General features: G+C 33.6%; 1 long non-coding RNA gene across 1 annotated transcript; it reads left to right on the forward strand.

The window, feature by feature from the left end:
• Positions 1-22,385: 22,385 nt before the first annotated feature.
• On the forward strand, positions 22,386-23,023 carry LOC148240119 (uncharacterized). Its single transcript, XR_015816367.1, has 2 exons — positions 22,386-22,606; positions 22,681-23,023. It is a non-coding gene; the product is annotated as an uncharacterized LOC148240119 (long non-coding RNA).
• Positions 23,024-24,732: the final 1,709 nt, after the last annotated feature.

Genomic DNA, 24,732 nt, shown 5'->3' on the forward strand with positions numbered 1-24,732 from the left:
TTTTCAACCAATTGGCCGGTTCTTTTGCTCTGATTTGGTCATGGGTGTGTTTAAAATTAAATTCTGAGTAAAAGGTAAAATTTTTACCTCGTTTGGCGGTCAAAAATTGCTCCGGTGCGGTGGCTGGGTTGTCTTCTCCGGCGAGGGGTTCTGGCGGCTAGGGGTTAAGGTTTGGGTGTGGATGGGGTTATTTATATCCATCTGCTTTTGATCTGGACCTTCCATCGCTTTTAATCTGGACCGTCCGATCGCGATTAAATAGGGAGTGAATATGGACCGTTCATCGCGATTCAATCTGAGCCGTCCGTATGCGATTCAATCTGGGTCGTCCGTGCGCGGGGGAACTAACCTCAGCTATTTGATCGCGCTCACGCAGATCGCCCACGTGGCTCCCCCCTGCGTGGCCTCCCGCATCAGCGCCTCTGCCACCTGGCGCCTCCTGGTTGGTCGGGCTGCTGACCGGGCATCTGACGTGGTGCATTTTTTCTAAATTGTATTTTGGCCTCTGTTTTTCGATTTTCTCTTCAAAAATACCTCGAGAACCCAAATTTTTATCCATTTTTCACCAAACTATTCTCAATTTCACCACCATCTATTTTCCTTCATTTTTACACAAAATAAATAAAAAATTACTTTTATTAATTTTAAATTTTAATTTATTTTGGGGTGTTACACAATAACAACTACAACAATAGCCCTTTGAACTCAAACCACAAAATCTTAAAACTTGAAGCTTTAATTATTATCAGTGCGTAACTTAATTCCTTTATATGAAGCTCATCAATATATTTGTAATATAAGACTTGATATCTCAAAACCTTTGGCACATAATTATAGTACTTTTCATCAATAACTTAAGAGGCAGAAAAATAAGAAAACAATCACTTTGAGAAAATCATATCTAAGGTCCCTTTTCATATTTCATATTGGGATCAAGCTACTTTTGGAAATTTTTAAAATTTCATAAACTTTTCCTGATCCTATCCAGTTGCTCTAACAAAGATAAATAGGCTGATGATTTGTTTAGACTATAAGCAAAAAGAACAATAAAGGTTAGGATCCTCTGTAATATTTTTCTTCTCTTCCTTCTTAATCTTGACGTAATAATATGATTAACATTATGTTTTTTTATTCTTACTGATAAAAACTATTCAATTGGGGGGACTAATCCACATCAAAGGTTTGCTATTAGGACTATAGAGCAGTCATTTCAAGTCAACTTTGTACAGGTCAGGGATATATATAGGCATAATAGTTGAAAGAGGGTACTTGTAACAACCTAGAATTTCATAAGCAATGATAGTTGTAACCTTTCATTCATTCATCACAGTAAGTATTAACATCCATAAATTCCTATCATAATTGTCTCGCCTCAACTAATTCTATAATAACTCAACTATGACATATTGTAATCTATTTAAAAATTTCTAAAATATTTTAAAATCTAAAGAGTTAAATAACGCTTTAAAATCTAGAAAATCATATTTATATGGACAAGTGTCCTTTCATCTTATGTTTCCTTTTCAATATTTTTCACAGTCTCGATGGTCCTTTAGCTTGGTCTTACTTCCTCTTCTCTTGAAATAATAAAGAAGAGTGAGCCATATATACTCAGTACTCAATAAGAATAATTTAAAATACCAATCTTTTACTTTTATTCCAACTCAACAACTCTACATGTAAATCTAACATCCAATACTCATATTACCATATATCAATCTCTAACCTACTGTTCTCACATCATATGTACCTCAATTCTTTCTTGAAACATCTATAATTTCACAACTCAACTTTACATATACAATTTTTGTCAATTTTCATTCTCCTTAATATAACTGTATAACCATATTAATTGCACATAATCACATATAAAGTACCTTTTCCCATATACATATTTATATAGTAATAAATTTTTATCATTCACCAAATACAACTAACATACATGCGCATAAATTCATTATTTTTTCATATAATATCATTCAGTCACAATTATGGAACGAAATGATAATTTTTACTAGACCTAGTCATAGTTATGCTTTTATAAGTCATAATTACAATCATAATTATAATCATATGAACCATGAAATAGAGTTCATGATCATTCCTTACCAATCTTGGACTACACATTTATTCATATCTCTCTTATAAGAATCTTTATTGTTAACCCTGTGTACTCCTAAATACGATTTATATAATAGACCGAAAATCAAATTCAAAATTTTATTTGAGAGAAAATTAGAAAAATTTGTAAAATAAATTAAATTTAAAAATAAAATTATTCGGAGATTAGAACTTTATTTAGAAAATTAAAATAAATTAGGAAAGGGTTTTAAATATATATATATTAAAACTCTTTATTAGTAAAATAAATTAAATTAAAAGTAATTAGGGAATATTAATACTTATAAAATAATAAAATCACATTATAAAGAAAGTTAAAAAATTAATTAACTTAAAAATGAATTAGAAAATATTAAATTCCATAAGTTAATTAAATTAAAAACTGTAAAATAAATTAAAAAAAAGAGAGAAACAAAATTAAAATAGGATTAAAATTTCACAATAAAGAAAATGACCAATCAAATAAAATGTGTTGCATGTGCGATTTAAACATGGAAAAAAAAATAGGAAATGAGCTAAGGATTGTTAAATGGCCACCATGCACATGGATGGGGAGATTCCCTCCCCCTTCGAGGTTGCCATGTCATCTAAATTAATCCATCTCACCATCCTTATCCCTTTCCTATTCTGTAAACACCCAAACAACACATTTTCTCCTCTTTCAATCAACCTAAACAAAAAAATAGAGAGAGAGAAGAGAGAAGGTCGCTGCAAATAGGAAGAAGGTGGCGGATCTAGGCAGAGCCCTCACACTGAAAGAAGAAAACCGGCAAAGGTTGGCCGATTTCTTCATCTTTCTCTTCCTTTTCTCTTATAGTTTAGATTTCATTAATTTTTATGCACATTTAGGAAAGAAAATCCAAATCCAAAAGGATAAACCTCTAGTCGAAGGGAACCCCACCGTGAAACCTGACCATTTTTTATTTCAGTTAAAGTAGGTATACTAATTACGGTTGTTTATGAGACCCATTTATCTAAGATTTAACTTAAAATATCATAATGAATTGTTTAACTCTTTAAAAAGGTGACGCATGCGTGTCAACCGATAAGGACAAACTATTTATTTCCTTTGTTAACTTTTTTTTTATGTTATTCTTCTTTAATTGTTTAAACCATGGCATGCAATTTGTTTAAGACAAACACATTATGGGTCTACCCGATTTTGAATGAAAAACTTAAATTTAAACGAAGAGATGGTGAGGGTTTGGTGTAGTGAAAAGATGACTAATTTAAGTTATATCCCTATATATAATATATATAGGATATATATGGGGGGGGTGTGTGTGTGTATGTTTACTTACACAAAACATGCACACACAATTATACGTATAACAAATTACACAAATCATTTATAATTTATGCACACAATATCAGTTCTCTGTACAGAAGTAACCCAATTCTTATCTATGGTGTGATTGAGAAAGCTTTGAGAATCCTTTTTGGCTCGAACAATAGTCCTCTGTAAAATCTGGATACTATTTGAATAGTTTTCCTCATTTACAACAAAAAATATGTATACTAAATTAGAATAATTTTAGGAACTATATAACACAAAATGAGAAACGAATTTTACCTTTGGACACCCAGTCTCGATCACTAGTTTCACCACGCATTATCACACATAGGTCACCAAAAATGCCCTGCACCGATACCAGGATCAATGTATGTCGCCGCGTGCGATGTACCAACAGCAGATCTGGTCGCCACACTTCTTGTTTTTCTCTTTCCTCTTTTTCTCTTTCTTTTCTTTTCTTTTTTGATATAACTGAATTTTATAGATATTTTTCTATTTTGTTTGAGTTGATTTTGATTAGTTTTCGACACATATGCTGTTGGATTGTCTTTTGCACTTTCAGGAATAATTTTGGGACTTAGAAAAAAATTAGAGTGGATTGGAACAAGATTTGGGTGGAAAAGGGTTAAAACATGAAGATGTGGGAGACATGGCAAGAACACACGGCTATGTGTTATGGAGCCAACGTTTCTGTTTCTGAGGAGGAGTGAGACATGACCCTATTCCTAGAAGACGCAGCCGTGTGCCCTATAATGGGTTAATACATGGCCATGTGTTAAGGAGTCAGGGTTTCTGTTTCACTCGGTGAGAGAGACATAACTGTGTGTCTAACAGTCATGTCTAAAAGCTAGAAATTTATGTAATTTCGAGGAAGACATGGTCATGGGCCATGCCAAATCAAAAAGTTAGGTCTCGAACAATATAAAATAAGAGGATCTCAAAAAGAAAAGGAAGACTGGAGGAGCACAAAAGAGTAGACGGCTGCAAACATCAAGAACTTCTTCTAGTCGGTTATTCTTAATTGTTTTATGTTTTTTTTACATTTCACTCTTGTAATTTTCTTTAAGATGTGTAACTAAACTTTTCTATTGGGATTTTTTATGAAACCCTAAGGGATACTTTGTGATTTCCTTATTCAATCTATGAAAGGCTTGTTTTCCAATCCCTATGATCTTGTAGCTTAATGCATGAATAGATTGATCACCTATTTATTGATTTATGATGAATAATTGGATTAAGACATTGATTGTTCATTAGAATATCAAGTTAGCACAATAGATTGAATATGAGGAGAGATACTTGACATGATCTATATATTTGATGATTGAATATTAATGCATCAATTCATACTAATCCATAGAGATATGTGTATTATTATGAAGTAAATAGGGTAATTGATCTTGAGAAAAAGATTACTACATGATTGAATAAATCTGGGAGAAAGGTTTTGTGGTAGATTAAATTAAGGAAATTCATAGTTTAACTTAGAGTGGATTCTAAGATCTTAACCGTCATTATATCTTGATTGTTAATTAATCCTAATTCATTACTTTGTTGTTGTCAAGTTTTAGTTTATACTCATTCTCTTAGTTGTTGGCCAAATAATATCAATTAATTATGATTCTAATATTTGTTATATTAATCCTCGTGGGACGATATCCCAATTTATTGCTATAGTACGTGTTCAAACTAGTGCACTTGCTAGGTGAGTTCACATCACAGCAAGTTTTTAGTGTCATTGCCGGGGACTAATACTAGCAATATTAGAGTTGACTGATTTTTATTAATTTGGTACTTTTTCCTTGTTTGTTTTGTTTCGCTAGCTATTTGCAAGGGTTTTGTAATGCATGACCAGAAGCAGCGAAGAACTATTGATTATTTGATCTAGAAATTGAGAGAACTTATCGTAGACTGATAGCATAAGTAAGAAGTTATCGACTTCTGTCTCATGTCAGAAATTTGTTGAGAAGAGGAATAACAAATGGGTGATGAACCAGATGGGCGAAGAGAGCGCATAATGATGGATTATGCGATTCCATCCTTTACTGGATTTGAACCAAGTGTCAAAATGCTGGCTGTAGCGACTAATAACTTTGAGATTAAGCCAGCCATCATCTAGATTATTCAACAAAGTTTACAATTTTTTAGGTTCCCAGCTTAAGATCCTAATGAGCACATTACTAATTTTTTAGAGATTTACGACATTTTCAAGCACAATGGAGTGAGTAATGATGTAATTAGATTGAGACCTTTCCCTTTCTACTTGAAGGATAGATCTAAGGCTTGGGTGAATTCATTACCAATTGGTTCTATCACTAATTAGTAGGATATGGCTCAACATTTCTAGCCAAGTACTTTCCACCTTCAAAGACAGCTAGGTTGAGGAATGAAATCACCACTTTTACGCAAATAGATGGAGAATCATTGTATGAGTCTTAGGATCACTATAAGGATTTGCTAAGGAGAGTTCTTTACCATGGTCTACCTATGTGGCTTCAAGTATAGACATTCTACAATGGTCTCACCACCAACATCAAGACCATGATTGATGCATCAGCTAAGGGAACACTGAAAAACCATGCACCTGAGGTTGCCTACAAGTTGATTGAGGAGATGGAAAATAATAGCTACCAATAGGAGAAGGAGAGATCATCAATTAAGGAATCACTGGATAAATTAAAATCAAGGTGGTCGAGACCCATGGATAAGGTTCAGCCTAGTTCTCCCCAGATCGATACAGGAGCAGGTTCTGGTTCAAGTTTCACCATAGAGGAGAGATTATAGCAGCTTAGTATGGGACAATAAAGAATTTAAGAATGCAAAAAGAGAATGGAGCATTATATGATGGCATACTTCCAATCTATAGGATTTCATACCCCACCCTACCCACCGTCAGACAATTAGTCTCACTTTTTATTTTATTTTATTTTTACTTTCAATTTTTTTATTTTTTTTCAGTCTACCTTTACTTTTTATATCTTTTAGTTCCCTTCTCTCATTTACCACTAACTTACTTGCTTAGTTTTTCTTTAGCATTTGTCGATATGTTTTTAGGTTTTTTACAAATTTCACAAGGCTGCAGTGGATGCTACTCCATCAAAATCTCAAGGAAGTTTTGTTTCTTTTGTCATCATTGTCTTCCATTTTTCTGCTTCGCAAACTATGGGGACATAGTCACATTTAAGTGTGGGGGAGTGGTATTATAACTCTTTATAATTGTTGTTATCCTCTAAATCTTAATGAAGTTCCATGGTTTGATCTAAATGTATCATGTTACCTCATTACTACATATGATAAAAATTATAGCATTAAATCTATTTATACTAGGGTAAGATTGTTTGTGGAGACATTTTAGTAATAGAAGTATTTGACCTTATTAAGTTTATTCAATTTTTTAGAGTTTAGAATTTTCTACATCCTTTGAGTCGTGAAATTCATTCTTTTGTCTAAACAGAATAATTCTTTACAAAAGAAAGCATATTTTGGTATAAAATTAGATATATGTGTACAAAAATAAATAAATAAATAATAAAATACTCTGCTGATCACTCAATTTTACACCACCAAGGGGTGTAGCTTAATGGCATGGCACAATGCTAGCTTAACCAAAGGTCTCTAAATTGAGCCCTGGGAATACAAGTGTCATTGGTAGGGAGAGCTTACTCCTTAGTGGACCGATTTGACTCGAAGAATAAAATGGTGGTTATTAGTGAAGTTTATAGAAAAAAAAAGCTACTCTGCTGATCACTCAATTTTACATCACCAAGGGGTATAGCTTAGTGGCTTGGTGCTATGCTAGCTCAACTAGAGGTCTCCAATTTGAGCCCTGGGAATACAGGTACCATTGGTAAGGAGAGCTTACTCCTTAGTGGACCGATTTGACTCGAAGAATAAAATTATGGTTATGAGTGAAGTTCGTAGAAAAAAAAACTACTCTACTGATCACTCAATTTTACACCACCAAAAGGCATAATTTAGCAGTTCGGTGCTATGCTAGCTTAACCATAGGTCTCAATTTTGAGCCTTGGGAACACAGCTGCCTTTAGTAGGGAGGGCTTACTCCTTAGTGGACTGATGTAGCTCGAAAAACAAAATGTTAACCATAGTAGAGCTAGTGGCCATTCAGAAGTGTGACCAACTGAGTAATTAGGGGCTGACATCACCAATGTTTGCACTTGCATAAAAAGTTTGACTAACATTCCGAACAACTAATAAGGTGCTTTAAACAAAAGTAAAAATAAAGTTGCATATATGCCTCCTCTTTCGCCAACTGAGCTTGATTATGTTTTAAGATTATAAAGTTTGGATATTATAAATGATTGAATAACTCATAGAATATTTTGGATACTTAATTTTTAAGAATAAGATCGGACTGGATGTGGTTTACATTCTAAAGTTATTGAATTGTCTTCCATAAATGATTGTGCCTTTGTACATATTATTTGGTGTTATCCTGAGGTAATATCATCTTGATGAGGAGGATTTCATTGATGGTTTCATTGTGAAATGCATTTAAGATTACTTGAGGACAAGAAAAAACTCAAGTGTGGGTGAGTTGATATAATTGAATTTTATAGATATTTTTCTATTTTATTTGAGTTGATTTTGATTGGTTTTTGCCACATATACTGTTGGATTGTCTTTTGCACTTTTCAAGAATGATTTTAGGACTTAGAAGCAAATTAGAGTGGATTGGAACAAGATTTGGGCGAAAAAGTGTTAAAACATGAAGATGTGGGAGACATGGCCATAACACAGGCTATGTGATATGGGGCCAACATTTCTATTTCTTAGGAGGAGTGAGACACAACCATGTTCCTAGAAGACACGATCGTGCGGCCTATACTTAGTTAACACACAACCATGTGTTAAGAAGGTAACTTTTCTGTTTCACTCGGTAAAAGAGACACGAGCGTGTGTCTAGGAGACACGACCATGTCTTGTCTAAAAGCTTGAAATTGACATAATTTTGAGGAAGACACGGTCGTGTGCCAATTCGACACGGTTGTGGGACGTGCCAGATAAGAAAATTAGGTCTTGAATTATATAAAAAGGAGAGGATCTCAAGAAGAAAAGGGAGACTGGAGGAGGACAAAAGAGAATATGGTTGCAGGCATCAAGAACTTCTTCTAGTCGGTTATTCTTAATTGTTTTATGTTTCCTTTAGATTTCACTCTTGCAATTTTCTTTAGGATGTATCACTAAACTTTTCTATTGAGATCTTTGATGAAACCCTAAGGGGTACTTTGTGATTTCTTTGTTTAATCTATGAAAGGCTTTTTCCCCAATCCCTATGTGTTCAATCTATGGCTTAATGCATAAATAGATTGATTACCTATTTATTGATTTATGATGAATGATTGGATTGAAAAATTGATTGTTCATTATAATATCAAGTAAGCACAATTGATTGAATGTGAGTAGAGATACTTGGTGTGATCAATATATTTGATGATTGAATGTTAATGCACCGATTTATATTAATCCATAGAGATATGTGTGTTATTATGAAGTAGATAGGGTAATTGATCTTGAGAAAGAGATTACTACATGATTGAATAAAATTAGGAGAAAGCTCTGGTTGTAAATTGAATTAAGAAAATTCATAGTTGAACTTAGGTTGGATTCTAAGATCTTAACTATAACACCCTGCCTATTATTGTGCTAAAATGATTAGGAAACTCTTTTTATTTGGGCTTTTGACCGCTTTAAACTTAAGTTAATTTATGTTATTTAATATTTTTCAAGATTCATAATTTTGATATAGTTTTATTTATATTTATTAATTTTATTTTTATTTTATTAATCTTGTTTTTATTTTATTTTATATTATTTTCATTTTATTTTAAAGGAAAAAACTTGAGAAAAAAATCAGAAAATGGCGAATGGGAGAAAACCAGCTCGCAGGAAAAATCCCATGAGAAAACTATTTGCCCACGCGAGTGTTGGGCACTATGCGCATGCGCATGTATGTACAGTGGCCACAGGGCGTGCGCACATCGTGTACATCCCCTCGGCATGCACGCACGAGGCTTGCACACAGTGTGCACACCCCTACTGCATGCAAGCATAAACGGGTCGTGCGCATAGTATGCACGTCCCTCCTCGCGCACGTCGTGGGGTCAGGACCTGTGTGCACGTCCTATCACGCACAAGTAAGCCGTCTGTGCAGTAGGCCTGTGCAGACAAGCCCTATGGGCCTCGGGCCTATGTGTGATGCCCAGTACGTCTAGGCCCTGCGCGTGCAACAATAGGCCTGTGCGCCTGCTGGCTAGCATACAGCACTCCGGCTAGGCATTCTGGCAGTGCACCGCTGCCGTCGGTGGAGGGAATTTTTCTCCCTTGTTTTTCATGCCAAGAATGTTTTTCTCCTCTCTCTTCACCAGATTTCTCCACTTAGTGCAAATCCAACAGTTATAAAATTCTATAAATCGCCCTTCCTCTTCCCTTCCTCTCCACACTTCCATTTTTTCAAGATTTAGGGGGAGAGAGATAGATATATATATATAGTAAAATAGTGAGAGAAGAAGAGAAAGAAAGGAAAATGGAGAAAAAAAATATTAAGGTTTCGGTAACGAATCTACTATTACTTTCGACGTCATAAGAAGTATTTTTAGATAAACAAATTTAATATAATTTTTATTTTGTCTATTTTGCATGCCTCTGTATTCAAATGAGTCGAATTGTTCTAATTTTCAAGCACTTTATGTGAATTACTAACTCTTGATGAATTTGCATATAATAAATATAAAATGTAGTCCATAATAATAAAAGAAAGAAAAAAAATGGAATGAAGCCTGTGTGGTCCAAAGTATGTCTTTATTGACAAGCATATTACATCAAGTATTTCGTTAAGTTTTTTATCTCTGAGGGGTATATGTTCCCCTTACCCTTTGGGGTATCTATTTTTTATTCCCCAATATAGTCTGGAAAGACGTAAGAGGGCCGTTCCTAGTAGATGACGGTGTGCCCTCCGATGAGAGTGGTATCGCACTATCTGTAGGGGTCACTCGTGGCTAAGTAATGTCGTGACTATAGATATCTGTTAGGACCACTATAGTTGATACGACCATGGTCATAGATCGTACTATGGTTTGGCCAGCCGGAAGTAGGTATGAGCAAATTACTGTATCTGTATCTGATCTGGTCATTCCACTTGGGTAGGTTGAAATTTGTATCTGCCCTCAGATATAGAAGTTTGTAACAACTTCACAAAGCATGACACGAAATATCTGTGCATTTCATGATTTATTTGATTTTCTCTATCATTTGGTATGGTATATGTATATTTTATTTTCTGTGCTAACGTACTATTTTGATATTCAAATAAATGGTTTCCTTTTCTAATGATGAGTTAAGTCAACAAGGAAGTTAGACGGTGAGATAAAATAATAAACTTTTGAGATCTTACGATGTTAATTTAATATTATTTTCTTATGGAGCGTATGGAACTCACTCTTTCTGTTCCACTCAGATGAGGAAGAAAATGAGGAACCGCAGGCAGACCTACCCTTGGAAGTCTATGAGGATCCCATGGATCTACAAGTCTGAGTACATGACTGTTCCCGCACTTTGATAAATTCTAGTAGCATAGTGAAAGAAGTGGCCCTCATGTTTTATATTTTGTTACCACTTCTGGCCTCAATGATATATGTATTTGGAACATTATATATATTTATACGGTATTTATTAAGGTTTGATTCTACTGCATAAATACTATCATGCATTCGTTATTTTGAATATGTATCTGACACCCATTTGCCTTAATTGGCACCTGGGATGTCATATTAGCCATCATTATCTCTTGATTGTTAATTCCATCGGCGTTCATTATTTCTTTTTGTTGTTAAGTTTTAGTTTATACTCATTCTCTTAGGTGTTGACAAAATAATATCAATTAGTTGTGATTCTAGTATTTATTATATTAGTTCTCGTGGGAGGATATCCGATTTTACCACTATAGTACATGTTCGAACTAGTGCACTTGTTAGGTGAGTTCACGTCACAACATTTTTTGCTTTTTTTATTTTCTTTCCTTTTTTTCTTTTTTTTTCTTTCTTCTTGTCTTTTCTCTCTTTTCTTCCTTGCGACTGCTTTCTCTCTCCTCCACCGTGAGCCATGACCACCGCACACTTCTATTTTGGCCACATTTAAATCCTTCCTCTACCACGCTCATAAACTTCATTTCCTACAAGTCTGCTGCACTCTATTCTCTTTCTTTTTCTTCTTTTCTCTTCCTTTCTTCTTCTTCTTCTTCTCTTTCTCTCTCTACCCGACCATGATTCTTCTCTCTCTTTTTTTCCTTCTTCTTCCAGTCGCACATCATCATGTCGCACAACCCTCCTCCTCTTTCTTTCTCTTTCAGCTGCTGCATTGCACAACACCGTGAAACCCTTCTCTCTCGACCGTTGACACTACTCTCTCCTCTTTTTTTTTTTCTTTTCTTTCTTTCTTTTTCTGTTATTTAATTATGTATATATACATATACATATATATTTACCGCTTGGGTCATATTATCCTGCTCTCTACATCCTTTTTTTTGTTTCTTTATTTCTCTTTTTATTTTTTTTATTTTTTTTATTTAATTATATATATGCACATATATATACATGCCAAATGTCTTCTTTTTCTGCTTCCAGAGTACACACTCTCGGTTCTTATTTCTTTTCTTTCTCTTTTTTTTTATTTTTCTATTATTTAAATATATGTATATACATGTATATATGTTTGCCAAGATCTATTATTTAATATTATATATATACAAGTATATATGTTTGCCACTTAGATATTACATTATTCTTTTCTTCGGTTGTATTATTTATTTTAAATGTCTTAGAAACCTTGTCATTTACGGTTGCCTCATGACTATATTCTTGTCACGAGAGACACACACAAGGAATGTTTGTAGGCCCTACATTGACTCACTGCGTTGAATTATGTTATTAGAGCTTTGGTTAAATTAAGTTCCAAGTGTATATATGAGTGGACCTGATAGCACAAATTTTTTATGAATCCATGTGTAATAGAAACGCATAGATATTATGCAACATATCATAAAGAGAGAACAAAGTCGAAGAAGTAGCATGAGGAACTCATTGTATTAGCCTTGACTTGTGCTCTTAGAAAAACATCACTAAATTGTAACTCCCTTGATTTCTTAAGCTTTTCATTTAACAATGGTTTCTTATACGCATGGTTGTATGTTTGTATGAATTTTCACTTTGCATTCGATTTCATTAACATCGTTATCATTATTATTTTAAAGAAGTTCTACATCTATGCGCAGATTAAGTTTTCTTGTGCTAACCCTTTGGTATGGTGATCGCTCCTTACTTTACATACATTCTAATGTTGTCTTATTCAGATATTTTTTTAATCAAGGATTATGGGATGCTCTGAACAAAACCTTGATTAAAAAAAATACCACAAATCGAGGACTTAGTTTCTTGCCTTTCTTTTTAAACTTCATTCTACCTTTATATGGAAGAATCTTGAGAAAGACACAGTCACCTATAGCAAACTCTAACGGTCTCCTACGGTTGTTGATATAACTCTTCTGATGACTTTGGGCAGTGGTCAGGTTCTAGCGGATATTGGTGACCTTATCAATGGTCTCCTAGATATAGTTTGGTTCAAAAAAATGCCTGTTTCCAACCTTGCTCCATTAAGTAGATGAACGACAGGGCCTACCATAAAGGGCCTCATATCGAGCCATGTCAATGTTGGAATGATAGCTATTGTTATAAGAAAACTTGCAAAAGGGAAGATACTCACTCTAAGTATTACTAAAGTCTAGAACATAAGCGTGCAACATGTCCTTCAATGTCTGGATGGTATGCTCAGACCGCCCATCGGTTTGGGAATGATAAGCAGTGCTGAAATACAAATTTGAGCTAAAAGCTTCCTAGAAGTTGTCCCTAAAATGGGAGGTACACTAAGGTTCTTTGTCAGAAATAATAGAAAAAGGAACGTCGTAGAGTCGGACAATCTCTTTGACGTATAGACGAGCCAACTTATTAGTTGAGTTGGCTATTTTGATGGCAAAAAAATAGGTGATCTTGGTCAATCTGTCCATAATGACCTATATTGCATCGCAATTAGAGCTGGTCCTAGCTAAACCAGTGACGAAATCCAATTCACATGCCCCCACTTCCACTCAGAGATGGGGAGACCTTGCAGTAAACTGTTAGGTCTCTAATGTTCTGTCTTGATTTTTTGGCAAGTGAGGCACTGAGAGACGAACTCAAAACCTTCTTCATTCCCAACCACTAATACTGGCGCCTCAGGTCACGGTACATCTTGGTGCTCCCAGGATGGATAGACAGCTTGGATGCATAGGTTGCCTTCAAAAATCCATCTTGACCATTACAGGTACCCAAACACGATTACATAACCGATACAGACCATCGGCAGTGATCCTAAAATTAATAAACTCGTCAAATGTAAACTTATCAAGGTTTTGCAAAAGCTCGGGATCAGTTGACAAAGCCTCCCAAATCTGCATGAAGAGGTTAGGCAGGGCTCGAATTTATGTGAGATAAGCACTGTTGCCATAATGATTCAGATGAAGGGACAGCTTTACTTCAACCAATTTCCAACTGGAAGTCATCAGCTGGGCCAACATAATAGATTCCTTCTAACTTAATGCATCGACGACCACGTTACCTTTACTAGGGTGGTAAAAGATCTTGTAGTTGTAGTCTTTTAGGATATCGATCCAATGTTTATGCCTCATGTTTAGTCGTTTCTAAAAGAACAAGTATTTCAAGTTCTTATGATCCATGTAGATCTCAAAGATTTGGCCATACAAGTAGTGACACCATATTTTCAAGGGGAAAACAATGGTGGCCAGTTTCTGGTCGTGAGTGGGGTAGTTGCGCTCATGAAGTTTCAGTTGTTTGGAGCCATAAGCAACTACCCGACCATGCTGCATGAGTACGCATCTCAGACCCACGTGAGATGCATCATAGAAAATTTGAAACCGTCCAGTCATATCATGAAGGATCAATACTAGCGCAATAAAGAGGCAGTGCTTCAATTTAACAAAACTATTCTCACAATAATCATGCCAATCAAATACTATAACCTTCCTAGTAAGGCGAGTCAAGGGAGCCACAATCTTGGAGAAAGCATCAATGAAATGCTGGTAATAGCTTGTCAATCCCAAAAAACTGCAAACTTCAACAACATTGGTCGATTGGTGCCAATTGATAACAGCATCGACTTTGGAGGGGTTGAGATAAACTCCCTCACCAGAAATTATATGATCGAGGAAGGAAATCCGGTCTAACCAAAAAGAACACTTACTAAACCTAGCATACAGTTTGTGCCGACGGAGGATTTCCAACACACGGTTCAAATGATATACATATTCTTTAGAATTCATAGAATACACCAGGATGTCATCAATAAAAATGATGATGTACTGATCTAGTGCATATCTAAAGACTTCGTTCATCAAGTCCATAAATACAGCATGAGCATTGGTCAATCTGAAGGGCATTACTTGAAATTCAAATTGATTGTACCTGCACCAGAATGTTGTTTTAGGAATATCTTCCTCTTTCACCCTCAACTGATGATAATCCGATTTGAGGTCGATCTTGGAAAAGATCGAAACACCTTGCAACTAATCAAAAAGATCTTCAATATGGGACAAGGGGTACTTACTTTTCACGGTCACCATGTTGAGCTCACTGTAGTCTGTGCATTATCTAAGAGAATTGTCCTTCTTTTTCATGAATAGTATAGAAACTCCCCAGAGGGAATGACTAGGGCGAATGAATCTTTTCCCTTGGAGTTTAGAGATCTGGCATTTTTATTCAGCAAGTTCAGTATGACCCATATAGTACGCAGGATTTGAGATGGGCTGGGTGTCCTTATAAGTAAGTCAATGGAGAATTTTATCTCTTGAAGGGGAGGTAGCTCAGGCAATTCCTCCTAAAAGGTGTACCAAAATTTGCAAATAACAAAGATTGTAAAAATTGATGGTTCAGGGAGCATGTTCCTGTTCACCGTAAGGTTAGGAAAAGCAAGTAAAATATATAAAAAAAAATTCTTAATTACAAACTTTCTTTACAAAACAAGTTTTCATTTTACTTTGTTTTAGGTGAGCAAATAGCTACAATTTTACTTTCACAAACACCTGTATTAATTAAGGCATGAGCAGTGATATTGTAAATAGAGAGCGTACCCTGAATGATCGCAGAAGTGGTAGGGGCACTGGGCTTGTCACGGTGGTAGACATGTCCTTAGGCAACTTGTTGGGTAACGTCTTTGGGCTTCTTAGGGTAGTCCCTCACAAAATGTTGAGTGCTCTCGCACTTGTAGCAGGAGTTATTTAGACACCAGCAAGGTTGATCACTGTCGAAGCATTCACAATGTTTGCATGGTTAGGCGGGCCAAGCAAGGTTTCTAATGGATAAGGGCAAGGCAGGAGTAGGGGCCACACATGGTCTCTTATCAGGGTGATCGTTGCTAAGGTCAAACAACTTTCTCTTCTGCTATTGTTGTTGCTACTGTTGCTGGATGCGGATACAAGTGATGCATTAGTGCCAAGTTGAGATGAGATCTTCGACCAACTGGACATGTTCGAGCACCTCCACGTACGAGCTGGGACTCAGCATTGCCACTCGATCATAAATGTCCGCATGGAGACTCTTCAAATAATTATGGGTATTTGAACTTTCTAGGGCTACTAACAAAAGGGCAAACTGAGACAACTAGGTGAATCGGGCTGCATATTGGCTGACAATCATGTCCTTTTAGAAGAGGTTCAAAAATTCCTCGTCTTTCTTCTCTCGAACATACACAGGGAAAAAAATTTTGAAGAAGGCATCCATAAAAATTTCCCAAGTTGTAGGGAAGGGCAAGACATCTTTCTTAAGTTGCCACCAATGTTCAGTTTTACCAATTAGCATGAAGGTGGTAATGGGAACCTTCTGTTCTTTCATCAAGTCCAAGACGGAGAAGAGTTTCTCAATTTATAGAATCCAAGCTTCTACGGCCAAATGGTCAAGTCCACCATCAAAGTGGGGAGGGTTCAATCTCCTGAATTTAGTAATTTTATAAGAAATGGAGTGGTCAACAAGGCGATAGTCTTGGGTTGGGGGGTGCTGGCAGTGGTTAGATTGGTTCTATCCTACGGCTGCTGTCAGGCCTTGGATTGCTCGGAAGAGTTCAGTGAATTCAGCCCTAGTCGTTGTTTCTTGGGCATCACTTTCGGTTCTCCCTACTAATGGCCTCCCTCGAGTCATTAGTCCTAAAGAAAATAAAGGGAGACAATGAGTTGGTTGACTAATTTCAAGAAAGAGGAAATCTCTTAAGTTTTCTAAAGTTGTTTCTTAGACCATGGTCTTAGTGTAAAGGATTTTTCTACGTAACTACTCTAATACCATATGTGACATTCCAAATACTAAATGTAGCATAAGGGATTCAGATACAAAAATAGATTACGAATGCATTAAAATGAATTAAATGCAGTGGAATAAATTTTTTCAAATTCCTTATAAAATAAAATTTGAGTTCAAAAATTTACATCACTGAGGAAAAAAGTTTAGTTAAAATAATATACAAGCCTCTTCTACATATTGGACTCATTAGAGTACGAAACAAAAATATACACTTATATCATCTCAGGGATCCACAGGATCCTCAAATGCTTTGATTGGCAAATCAACGAATGGGTCATCACTATCATCCTCATCTGGGGGGCACTGAAAGAGGTTAGTTACATAAACTCAGTAGAAAAAGTAATATTTAAACAACATTACTAAAATATTAAAGGTGCTTAAACTTTAAAGAAGCATACTGTTAACCGCTTATCGTCGAAAATCGTTGTATTTGAGCCCATCTTAATGATATAGAAAATATTTTTGTTTTTTTTTTCAAAATTTGTTAACATCAAGAGATTCATATCAACCATGCATAGAATAGAGAAAATCAAACAAATATGAATCATACTATGATTTTTTGTTCCATCTTTTACTTATTCTTCATGCAAGCCATTCCAACCTATATTTACTGAGGGCAATATGGATTTTTGACTACCACAGTGGAATGACAAAGTTATTTTCATCTCAACACATTTTCGGCATGCTAAACTACAACATATTTACGGCTTGCTAAACCACAACACATTTACAGCTTGCCAAACTATAACACGCTCCATGACCATACCCGTGCCAACCACAGTAGTCTTCTATATAAATTATAGTTACAGTCATCTATCACCACAGTGGTCCTACAAATCATATCGTGTAACCACTCTCGTAAGAGGGTATGCCATTATCAATAGCGAACGGTCCTCACACGTCTTTTTAGAACATATGAGGGAGAAACAAAACTCATCAGAGATAATAGCCTAACAAATTACATCATTGTAAATGCCATGTATAAATATTATGATATTAGGCCTACATTTCCATTTTCATAAACTATTCATGCATCTTAATGCAAAAATCATGATATATCATGCATCACTAATATTCCATCATAGCCATATCTTTTAATAATTTAATTTGCAAACTTAAATTTTACAAAAACTTGCAATTACTATTTCACATCAATCATGCAATATTTCAAATTAAATTTTCTAGAAATGCTCCTTATAATGTAGGAGAAAATACTAAGATTTTCTTTACTAAAAGTTTGAATAGTTCCTAAGTTCTTATTCTTTCCTTTCTTTCTTTCTTTCTTTATCTCTCTTTCTCTCTTTCTCTCTCTCTCTATCTCTCTCTTTCTCTTTATCTCTCTCTCTCTCTCTCTTTTTCTCTCTAGGAAACTCTTAAAGAAGTAAAGTAGAGAGGAAGTGTGAAAAAATGGTGGGGAGAGGACAGCTACTTATGGAGAAAATGGATCATCAATGGTGTGCGTTGCCCAAGGGTGGCCCGCGCTGCCCAAGGCCTATCGCACGTTCAGGCCCGCTTTGTGCTAGTGGTGCCTGTCATGCGCGTGCTGGCCGAGGCGCCTATGCATGCAAGCATGCAGGGAGTCACGCGCCATCTATGCGCCTCATGTGCCATACGGACGGGATGTGCAAGCGCATGTAAGCGACTCACAAGGGCCCACACAGGCGAGGATTTTTCTTGTGGTTCCCGCAGGTTTTTTTACCCTTTTTTCCCTCTATTTCTCTTGAAAATCAACACTTAGTTATAAAATCACATAAATAAAATAATTGTAAGTAAACCCTAAAAATATGCATAATTAAAATATCAAATTAAACAGTTAATGGTTTTAGGGTTCGAATAAATAGGGGTTTTACACAACCACATTTAAGCATGAAAGTGTTGTGGTGTTACAACTTCCACCGGTAATGTTAAGCTTCTACATGGTGTATTTTATGTTCCTAATCTATATCATAACTTGTTGAGTGTTGGGCAACTAATTGGTAGTGGGTATTTAGTGTTATTTTATGATTCTTCTTGTACTATTATGAACAAAGAATCGAGATAGCCTATAGTTAATGTTGAAATAACAACAAACGAAATGTTTCTTTTAGCTATCTCTACCATAGAAGATCATGCTCTTGTTGCCAATAGTCCAAAAAACTGAGTCGATGTTGTGGCATTTACAGTATGGGCATTTAAAGGTCAATGGGCTGAAATTGTTAAGTAGAAAAGAAATGATCAGTGAGCTACCTAACATTGATTCTATAAAGATATGTGAAGTGTGTATTTATAGGAGACAAAGTAAAAAGTCATTTCCTATAGTAAAATCCTTGAGAGCTGAGTGTTGTCTTGATTTAGTGCACGTTGATTTGTGTGGGCCTATAAATATAGAATCTCTTGGTGGCAGTAAATATTGTTTGCTATTTACTAACGATTTTAGCCCATGAGTTGGATATACTTCTTGAAATTCAAATCAGAAACTTTTGAACATTTTTGAAGGTTCAAAGCACTTGTTGAGAAGCAAAATAGTGGATGTATAAAGGCTTTTTGCATGGATAGGGGTGGTGAATTTTTATCTAATGAATTCAGTGTTTTTTGTGAAGAAAATGGTATTCGTAGGGAATTGATAGCACCATATATTCCAAAGCAAAATGGCATGGCTGAACAAAAAAATTGCACAGTAGTAAAAATTGCAAGAAGCTTGTTGAAAGCAAAGGGATTGTCTAATGAATTATGTGCAGAAGTAGTTACAATGACGGTCTATTTGTTGAATATTTCACCCATAAAAGCAGTCCCAAATCAGACCCCTTATGAAACAGCTGTACTGCTATATGAAAACTGAGGTTTATTCAAACATAGAAGCAGTTGCAACTCTTCCAACTACAACTCCATCAACACCACAAACTAGCAGCTCCACATTTTCAACTTTAAATAGAGAAGAAGCATAATTTTCAACCACTTTTTCTGATGAGACTCCACCAAGAAAGTTTAGATCACTTAAAGAAATATATGATTCCATATATGTATTATTTGTAGCTGAAACTAGCTTTGAAGAAACAATCAAAGGAAAGAGTTGTGTCAAGCAAAAATAAAACTTAGGAGTTAATTAAGTTGCTAAATGGAAAACATACAATTAGTCTTAAATGAGTGTTTAAGATAAAGTATCATGTGGATGAGAGTATTCAAAAACATAACGCAAGACTTGTGGCAAAAGGGTATTCATAAGAGTGAGGCCTAGACTTTGAAGATACATTTTCTCTAGTTGCTCAATTTAAAACTATGAGAATTTTCTAAGCCTTGGTTGCTCAGTTTAATTGGTTAGTTTATCAATTTGATGTTAAATTTACCTTTTTGAATGGTGAATTAGAAGAAGAAGAAGTTTATGTCACATAGCCTAAAGGCTTTGTAATCAATGGTAAGGAGAAAAATGTGTACAAGCTAAAAAAGGCTCTCTATGGGTTAAATCTTATTTTCAGTAAAATAGTTTAGAAATGAGAAAAAATGAGCCTACTATCTAGTTGAAAAAGAAAAGTACCAATGAATTTATTATTGTGTGCCTTAATGTTAATGATATAATTTATATGGGATCTAGTAAATCTCTCATTGCTGAATTTAAAGATTGCATGATGAGGAAGTTTGAAATGACAAACTTAGAATTATTGCATTATTTTCTTGGGTTAGAGGTGCATCAAAGTAAAAGTAGAATTTTTATTTCACAAAGGAAGTTTCCAATCAACCTTTTCAAAAAGTTTAGTATGATTGACTATAAAGTGGCTGCCACTCCCATGAATATGAATGAGAAGCTGCAGGTTGAAGATGGAACTGAAAAAGGCGATGTTGGTCATTATAGAAGTCTAGTGGGAGGAGTAATTTATTTAATTCACAATAGGCCAGATTTAACATTTTCTGTTGGTGTTGTTTCCACGTTTATTCATTCTCCTACAAAGCATCATTATGGAACAACAAAGAGAATTCTACAGTGTATTACTGGAACAACTGAGTATGGGAGTTGGTATTCAAAGAATTTTGCAACTTATTTGGGTACACAAATAATGATTCGGGAGGTTGTTTAGATGATAGAAAAAGCACCTCGAGCAATATGTTTTCTCTTGGTTCTGAAGCTATTTCATGGAGTTCAAAGAAGCAGACTACTACAACTCTTTCCTCTGCAAAGGCAAAATATGTGGTTGTTACTTTTGCCGCATGTCAAGTGATTTAGTTAAGGAGATTACTAGCAGATTTTAATCAAGAAGAGAATAGTGCAACATAAATTTTCTGTGACAATATAGCTACATTCACAATGGCCAAAAACCCAGCTTTCCATGGAAGAATAAAACACATAAATTTATGCCATCACTTCATCTGTGATTTGGTCACAAGTGGGGCAATCACTCTGAAATTTTGCAATACAAATGAGCAAGTAGCTGATATATTTATCAAGACACTTTCCTATGAGAAATATATTTATTTTAGATTTAAGCTTAGTGTATGTAATTTTGAATCAAGAGGAGAATATTGAAGAATGATTTAAAATGATAGTTAAGTATATTTTACTTAGTTGAATAAATTGTAATAAGTTTTTTCTTATTTATTAAGTATGTAACTCTTAATTGTGTGGTGGGCATAGTGGTAGAAATTATGGATTGATTTCTAGCATAGTAGTTTCTTTGTAAGCCTATAAATAGACATTTTCCCTTTGCTGATATATATGCAAAAAAATTCTTCAGTATTCCAAAAAATCTATTTTGCTATTTTTACTGATTTTGCTGGTTTATTCTTATTTTCCAACAATCCTCATATACATATTTATATTGTAATAAATTTTCATTATTCACCAAACACAACTAATACAAATGGACATAAATTCGTTATTTTTTCATATAATATCATTTAATCACAATCATTTAAGGAAATAATAATTCTTACTATCGACATACAGTTAGTCATAGTTATGCTTGTACAAGTCATAATTAACAATTATAGTTATAATAATCTGAAGCATCAGATACCGTTCATAATCATTCCCTACCCATCTAGAACTGTACATTTATTGATATCTATCTAGTAAGAAATATTTACTGTTTGCGCTGTGTACTTCCAAATATGATTTATGTAATAGCCAGAAAATCGAACTTTGAATTTTATTTGTGAAATTCAGGAGAAAATTAGAAAAATTTGTAAAATAAATTAAATTAAAAAATAAAATTATTTGGACATTAGAACTTTATTTAAAAAATTAAAATAAATTAGGAAAGGGCTTTAAAATATATATATTAAAACTCTTAATTAGTAAAATAAAATAAATTAAAAGTAATTAGGGAATATTAATATTTATAAAATAATAAAATTAAATTATAAAGAAAGTTAGAAAATTAATTAACTTAAAAATTAATTTGAAAATATTAAAATTTGTAAATTAATTAACTTAAATATTGTAAAATAAACATAAAAACAAAAAGAAAAAAAGAGAAAAAAAAGTAAATTAGGATTAAAATTTCACGGTAAAGGCAATCGGATAAAAGGGGGTGCATGTGAGATTGAAGCATGGGAAGAAAAATAGGAAAGAGGATAAGGGTGGCGACATGGCCACCATACACATGGATGGAGAGATTCCCTTCCCCTCCGAGGCTCACCATCCTTATTCCTTCCCTATTATATAAACACGCAAACAACACATTTTTCCCTCTTTCAATCAAGTTAAACAAAAGAAAATGAGAGAAAGAAGAGAGAAGGTCACTAGAAATATAAACAAGGTGGCGAATTTAGGCGGAGCCGCCACTCTAGAAGAAGAAAACCGACAAAGGTAAGTTGATTTCTTCCCGTTTCTCTTCCTTTTCTCTTCTAGTTTAGATTTCATTAACTTTCATGCACATTTAGGAAGGAAAATCCAAATCCAAAAGGGTAAACCTTTGGTCGAAGGGAAGTCCATCCCCCATCGTGAAGACCGACAGTTTTATGTTCCGGTTAAGATAGGGATACTAAATAGGGTTGTTTTCAAAATCTGTTTATATAAGATTTAACTATAAAATACTATAATGAATCATTTAACTTTTTAACAAGGGGATGCATGCGGGTTAACTGATGGGGCCAAACTATATGTTTTCTTTGTTAACTTTGTTTATGTTATTTTTCTTTAAATTGTTTAAACCATGGCATACTTGATGTTTAAAACAAATACATATGGTTTATTTGATTTTGAATGAAAAAACTTGAATTTAAAGGGAGAGATGGTGAGGGTTCGGTGTAGTGAGAGGGTGACTAAAATTAAGTTATATCCCTATATATATGTATATTTATATAGGATATATGTTGTGTGTGTATATATATTATGCATATGAGATATATATATATATATATATAAACTATATATTTATTTATATGAATTTGGTATAAATGTATAAAGGGAAACAAAAAATATATAAATATAGATACACTGTGTATGTATATTTTCCGTGTGTATATATATACACATATAACTATGTATAAATAATTGCATGAATGGTTATATATGATTAAAATAATAATCTGTGTGCACTATAATCCAAATGTCATAATATAAATAATATTGCATGAAGGTATATATATATATATATATATATATTTAAATAACAATAATAAACTTTATAATTATAATTATATAATTTACAATATGGTGTAAATTATAAAAGGTGTAAATTATAAAAGTAGAAGAATATGATAAATGAATATATGTAAGTATGCTTGGGATATTTGTGTTCAAAATAATAATATATGTATGTATAGTTTATATATATATAAATGTATTTTAATCAAAATAAGTATGATTAATGCAAAATATATATAGAGATTTTTTTATATATATAACTAATGTCATAAGCTTTATAATTGTAATTATATAATTGTATCTTATAATATAAATTTAAAAAACAAATTGAAAGAATATGATACATATATATAGGCACATAATGAATGGGGTATGTGTTGTGTGTGTGTGTGTGTGTGTGTGTGTGTGTGTGTGCCTGTATAATATATATATAAGCACGTGTATGCGTGTATATATGTATTTGGGAGAAGAATAAATAAATTAAGACTTAAATTAAGAATTAGGCAAATGGTGATAGTTACTGGAGTTGAATTTGATTGATTACATAATTAATGAGAATTGAATTTAATTGAACAAATAATTAATAAGAATTGACTTTGATTGGATAAGAAATTAATAAGAATTTAATTTGATTGAATAAATGATTAATAAAAATTAAATTTGATTGAATAAGTAATTAATGAGTATGTTAATTTAACCATAATCTATAATGATTAGGTAAAGATAATTTAAAATATTAAAAGTAATAAATTTTGGAAATTATTTTGATTTAATAAATATATAAACAAATTAATAAATTTTTTTTTTGAATAAAATAGATAATATAAAAAAATAATAAAAGAAATTCTTTGGGAGGATGTTTAGAGATTAAATCGGAATCATTTTGCTTCATAACCTGTAAGTGTAATTAGTAACCAACTCGAAACCTTATTATTGTTTTTTTTTTAATTGTTTTCATTATAATTTCGTGAAATTAAGAGCACACAAAGGTGATTTGGTCTGAAAATAGAATTTTAGTGATTTGTATAATTTTCAAACTTATTTGTTTGATGATAATTGTGAATGTTTGGTTGTATCAAATTGCTAATGTTACTAAGATATGATTGGAATCCATGAACTTCACATTACAATATTTTTATAAAAAAAAGAAAAATCTAAGTTTAAAAGCTTTCTTTTATTAAAAATTTTGAAGGCTGAACTCAAAGTAAATAATTTTTTAAAAAATAAACTTTCAAAGACATAAATAATTAATTACTATTTTGCTGAATTAGGTAACTCATGGAAAAAAATACAACTTTTCAAAATTTTTAACACGTGTAAGATATTAGTCACCTAATAATAATAAA

This window comes from Carica papaya, chromosome 9 (genome assembly GCF_054855325.1).
Source record: "Carica papaya isolate Zhongbai chromosome 9, ASM5485532v1, whole genome shotgun sequence".
NCBI lineage: Eukaryota > Viridiplantae > Streptophyta > Magnoliopsida > Brassicales > Caricaceae > Carica > Carica papaya.